At 51.2% G+C, this 6,000-nt stretch overlaps 1 protein-coding gene across 2 annotated transcripts in view; it reads left to right on the top strand.

Annotated features, from left to right (window-relative positions):
- The first annotated feature begins 2,111 nt into the window (after positions 1-2,111).
- The window catches only part of ST3GAL3 (ST3 beta-galactoside alpha-2,3-sialyltransferase 3), a 224,011-nt gene continuing 220,122 nt past the window's right edge, over positions 2,112-6,000 (top strand). Inside the window, exon 1 of one of the 2 annotated variants that reach the window (XM_061184331.1) lies at positions 2,112-2,283. The gene's annotated coding sequence lies outside the window, so the exon portion shown is untranslated. The remainder of the gene's footprint in view (positions 2,284-6,000) is intronic. The other variant, XM_061184330.1, reaches the window with a different exon arrangement.

Raw genomic sequence — 6,000 nt, 5'->3', positions numbered from 1 at the left:
AAGGAGCCTGAGTGGCCCAGGGTCAGGCCGGGAGTGTATCTAGAGTCATAGGCTCTGGAGCAGGGCCATGCATTTTAAGAAGACTCAGTAAGGCAGGATCTAGGAAGCCCTCCTAAAGAGATGGGCTCCTTGTCAAGTTCTGGTCCTGTGGCTCTATGGTGGGACCTGGGAAGTAGAGGCACCTCTGGCCGTGAGTACCTCCTTTTGCTTCTCTGGCCCTAGAGATGGGAAGGAAGAGGTAATAGATGAAGGACCAGACCACTTCCACAACTTGTAGAACTGAGTTTGATCTCTCTCATCTCGACCCCACTTGTTAACTTCATTGAGCAGGTGTAAGTTCATGCCAGTGTCTGTTCCATAAAAATTGTAGAACCAGCTTGAAAGAAGGCAGTACATTTTAGGTGCTTGAAAAGCAAGGGAATTGACAACCCCTGCCCCTCACCCCGTGCGCGCTTCCCTTAGGTCCTGAAGCTGTTCTGAGTTGCCTGAGACGTTTCCCCGGAGGAAGACCCGGTCCCTTTGACCCCCATTGGGTTCCTGAGGTCCAGGTGGACAAGGTTAGAGCAGCAGCAGCAGCAGGGGGTGGGGTGGGGTGGGGCAGTGAACTGGGCACAGCAGAGCTGTTCAGCTGGTCTTGGACAGCCAGGCACTAGGTCCTATTTCTTGGCTCCTGCCAGGTGCGGGAGAATCTTGGGTCAGCTCAGCAACTCAATGCTTCTTTGTGTCCTGGGGCTTGGGAGGTGGCTGCCACCTCTGGTGTCTGATTGTGGGGGAAGCGAGGAGCAGCAGGTCTCAAAGATACTTACTTTTCTATGCCAGTTCCCTCCTGGGGCCAAGAAAGGGAGGTTGAATTTTTTGTCCAGCACCCAAGGATTCCCAGGCGAGCGTGGACAGAGCCAGGCCTTAATGGATTGGCAAGCCCTGGGAGCACACATCTTTGGAGGAAAGAAACACTTCCCCAGACTTGGCAGGGTCCCAGACCTCCCTACCTTTCACTGACCCTACCATCCCCAGCCCTGCTGAAGGACAGGCAGGGTAGTCCCTTCTGTAACCCCAGCAGAGTTCTTGCTCAACAGCTATTTTTCTAGAAACTTTCACGTTTTGTTTTGGTCAAATGTAATAACCTCCTGGGAAACTGAAGTTTAAAGAGGTGATGAGAGTCTCAAGTCCCACGGAACAGGCCCTCCTGCCTGCAGTCAGGCCCAGGCCTCAGTGGACTGACTGACTCCAGGGAAGCGTGCACCAGCCTGTCTTAGGCTCCCCTCAGAAGCCTTTTGGCCGGGGCAAATTGCCCTCCTTTGGTGAGGCAGCGTCTTTGGGTGGGCAACCAAGGATCACAGCCGGACAGTTCCTCCTCTCTTCCGTAACTCCCCTCGGGGGAATTACGTTTTAAATTGTTCCCCAGTAGGGTGGGAGAAAAGCTGGGACCTCCGGAGCTGAAAAGGGTAGACGAGATGGGGCGGAGTGGTCCTGTGCCCGGAATAAAAAAAGGCTCTAAAGTAGTAATAAGGGCAGGCAGCGACCGCTGTCCACCCAACTCCACAGGATTGAGCAGGGTCGCCCAGCCCGTGGAGGTCCACAGCCTTGGGTCTCAGCCTGGTTCCAGGCGGATGCCTGCGTCCCTCGGTGTGGAATGACCGTGTACCCCCGTCCCTCGCACGGCCGAGGAAACAGGCTCTCGAGGGATCATCTCGGCGGACAGCAAGCCCTGCGGCCGTCAGAGGTCCGCATCCCAGACGCACGCCCTGCGGGGCGTGAAGCCGGGGGAGGATTCCTCAAGGCGGCGGATAGGCTCCGGGGAGCCGAGGGGTGGGCGTCGGCGCGGAGCCAGCAGGCCGGGCCCGCTGGACCCACGCCCTGAACCGCCAGCAGCCCGAGTCCCGGCGGGCGCGCGAGGCGGACGGGCCAGAAAACTCGGGGGTCCAGTGTCTAGTGGGCCGCTCTGGGCTTGCGCCCGCTCTCTGCCTGCAGTGCAGCCCCGCATTGGTCAGCCCGGCGCCCCGCCCAGCTCCCGCGCGCCGATTGGCCGCGGATGCCCAACCCCCGGTGAGGGCGCTGAGGCGGAGAGTGGGATTGGTGGTCCCGTCGTCCACGGGTCGGAGTCGCGGCTGCGCGCTCCGCCCGCCGCTGCGTCCGCACTATGGCGGCGCCCAGGCGGCCCGCCGCGACTTGGGCGCCCGCCGGGGTCCCCCGCGGCTGCCGCCGCCGCATTCGCCGTCGCCCCCGCCTTCCCGGCAGCGTCGGGCCGGGCACCGCCTCCCCCCTGCCTCCCTCTCCGCTGCGGTAAGGGCCGGTCCTGCGCGCGTCGGGGCGGGCAGTCACCACGGCTAACGGTCGCCGCCGCCCCTCCCCTCCCCCGCCGCTCACGGTCGCCGGGTTGGTGGGGTGCGGAGCCCGTGCGTGCTGGTGCTGGGGAAGGAAGAGTCGGGTGCGGCCCAGCGGTCTCCGAATAACGAAGTCCGGCTCGGACTGGGGGCTCGGGCCGGGAGTCCGGTCCCTGGGAGACCTCGCCTGGGTAGGGGCTGCCAGGCCTCGGGGGAGAGGACGGCTGGACCCGGGCCGAGCAGTCTGAGGTCACCTGCGCGCGAGACCCCGCAGCGCTGCGCACCTTGGCGCAGAGGAAGGACCTGGTCAGGCGGGCCTTCGCTATGGGAAGAGGGAGGAAAAGTGGAAAACCTGAGTGAGAATCAGCATCGTACGGGTAGTGGCTGTCATTGCTTATTGCTCTACCAGCCGCCAGATGTTCCGGGGACTGAGGTCAATTTTACTGACAAAGTACGCCTCTTGCTTCCTTTTCTCTGGCACTTCTCCCCATTGTTTGCCCTGTGATTTTGTTTGCAGGAGGAAATGTCTTAGTGATGAGAGCAGGTTTGATTAGGATAGTCTCTCACGAACATTTTGAATTCCTTTTTGCAACAGTGCTCGTTTTTATGATTCCTTAATAGACCTCACTTATGTTTGTGTTTCCCGCACATAGGAGGAAGGAGAGAAACGTGTGAACTGACTCAGTGCAATTAATTGAGAGCGGGACCAATGAAGGCAGCTGTTATTTTGTTAAAAACAAAAACAAAACAAAACAAAAAAAACAACAAAAGCTTACAAACTTTTCTATGGATACACTTTGAATTAACTATACTATAGCTAGTTGAACAGGAAGGTAGAAAAAAAGCACTTATTGGTTTCAAGAAAATAAATAGACCTCATGGAAAATTAGGTTATTTCTAAGTCAGAATCACCTTGGAGTGATGATTATTTAACTGTTGGGTATACCTTCAAGTCAAAAGGATTAAAAGGAAGCTGTCACAAAAATTTGTGACCGAAATGATATTTTCAAATAACCTCTTAAGGCAATAGCAGCTCCTAAGATTAAAGATTCTTAACTCAAGGATATTTTGAAGTATTAAGTGATGAATCTCCCTATTTCACATGTCTAAATGTCTAATCAGAGTTTAATAAAAGTAAATTATTAATGAGAAAAAAAGTTGTGCATATTCTTAGAGACTAAGTGACTTTGGATCATCAATAAAGTGTCTATCGAGTACATATTGTGTGCAAGGCAGTGCAACTGTGGGGACCTCACGACCTGTATTGTATGAGACTTGTTCTCATGGGCCTATGAGATGGTTGTGGGGATAAAGGGCACACAAGAAAATGATCACTAATAAAATGGTCTCTAGAATTCTAAGATAGTAGGTCTGTGAAAATTCTGGAAAAGGAGAAATCCATGTGTTTGAGGAAGGTTTTACAGGAGAGCTGAGGCTTGAGTTGAGCCATGAATGGGTAGGCCTGTGTGATGAAGAGGAAGGAGAAGTGAGAAAATGAGAAAGTGAGGATGGGAAAGGTGGCAGGGGAGAACCCAAAACTCTCATGGGTAGTTCCAGGGGGTTCTTATTAGTAAAAGTGGGAGATGAGGTTATACAAAAAAGGCAGGTTGATGGCATCAAATCAGGAAGTAACTTTGTCCTGGGTGGAGCAAAGGGTAAACAAGTAGTAGTACTTCAGTTGAAACTGGAGCTAGCTATTAGAAAAATAGACAGTAGCACTTTATTTGCCCTTGTCACTTTTCTGAGTAACCTTAGCTATTTAGAATAATGGTTCTCTCAGCTACTCAGGATCTGCACCTCAAGAGTCATTCTTGCCTTTCTTTTTTTCCCCCCTTGTATTAAGTTGGTTGCCAGGTCTTGTTGCTACTGCCTCCACACTATGTCTAACTTCTTTCTGTTCCCACTGTCATCACACTGATTTGGGGCCATTGATACCATTCCCTCGAATTACTGCAGAAACCCCCTAGCTTCCCCCCCACCCCTTCCATCTGTCTTGTGTACTGTCATCACTTGCAGGTATCTCAATTCCCCAGCCTAGACTTTTATTTATTTTTTTGGCTGAGTTGGGTCTTTGTTGCTACGTGCGGGCTGCGCGCGGGCTTTCTCTAGTTGCAGCGAGCAGGGTCTACTCTTTGTTGTGGTGCGCGGGCTTCTCATTGCAGTGGCTTCTCGTTGCAGAGCACGGGCTCTAGGCGCACGGGCTTCAGTAGTTGTGGCTCGCGGGCTCTAGAGCCCAGGCTCAGTAGTTGTGGCGCACGGGCTTAGTTGCTCCGTGGCGTGTGGGATCTTCCCGGACCAGGGCTCGAACCAGTGTCCCCTGCATTGGCAGGTGGATTCTTAACCACTGCGCCACCAGGGAAGCCCCAGCCTAGACTTTTAATGGCTTCCTACCGTCTGTTGAATTAAGCACAGACCAGCCTAGCCTGGGCAGTATGGGTAAACTCATTTCTTGCCATTCCCTTAGATTTTATTATATTTTCCAAGTTTGTGGAACTATTTGCTCTTTGTTGCTGTTGTGGTCCCTGTCTTTGCTCATGTTGCTTTTTCTATCCTAAATGACCCCCTTGAATCTCTAATTGTTGGTTCTCACCCATGTTTCAGGGCCATTTGATTGGAACTCTCTTTGTGAAGCTTTTCTATACTTTTCTCCCTATCTAGATGGGACTTGTTTCTCCTTTAAACCATTATAACACTAGAATCTGCCTTTTTGCCCCAATTGCCAACATAAGACTGAAGCTTTTTCAAGCCATGGGCCATCTTCTTCATTATCTAGCACAGTGTTTTGTACATAGGAGGTACTTGGCAAATATATTTTATATTGAACATAGCTTTGAACCAGGATAGATGCAAAGGAAATTCTTTGTGCAAACAAAATGGCCATCATAAAATCTGTAAATGAAGTTACTTATGTGAGATAATTTGTTACTGAGAGAGCTGGTGTATTGGTCTGGATAGCTTGGATTAGGCTTCATTAACAAAAACCCTTAAGACTTCAGTGGCTTAACAGAACAAAAGTTGACATTCATGCCACATGTCCAGCATGACTGCACAGGTAACTCTCCTCCTCTCAGTCACTCAGGGACCCATGCTGATGGAAACTGCATCTTAATATGGTGTTTCTGTGATCATTTTGATCGAGTGGAAGATGGTGATCAAGGGACACTGGACTTTCAAGTTTCCATCCTGAAGTGGCACCTGTCACTTTCATTTCCATATCATTGGCTAAAGCAAGTCATATGGCCATGCCTAACTTTAAAGAAGGGCAAGGAATTGCTGTCTTAGCATGTGCCTGGAAAGCAAAGAGCCAGAAGTAACTGTTGGACAGCAGTAATGACTGCTACATCTTCTTTGAGTATCACGGCCCATGGAAGATTAGAGGTAGCGAAATCAGATGGGCTACTAGAGAGAAACACATTGACAGTAGCAAGAAATAATAGCTCTAACTAGGCATGGAATGAGGGTGGATTGGGAAGTCAGAACTCCATTACAAGCACAGTAATGTTTGTAATGTAACAGGCCGAGGCTGTTGGTACGAGGGCAATCAGTGATTTTCCAGTCATAGCACAGTCATTCCTGAGGGCATCACTATTTTACAGCAGCTTCAGTGATGAACACAGAAATAGTCCTGAGGCATCCACAGAAAGTTAAATTATATTCAAGATACACAATTTAAAAA

Source organism: Eubalaena glacialis, chromosome 3 (genome assembly GCF_028564815.1).
Source record: "Eubalaena glacialis isolate mEubGla1 chromosome 3, mEubGla1.1.hap2.+ XY, whole genome shotgun sequence".
In the NCBI taxonomy this organism is placed as follows: domain Eukaryota; kingdom Metazoa; phylum Chordata; class Mammalia; order Artiodactyla; family Balaenidae; genus Eubalaena; species Eubalaena glacialis.
The sequence above is the reverse complement of the archived record's forward strand: the minus strand, read 5'-3'. Positions and strand labels throughout refer to the sequence as shown.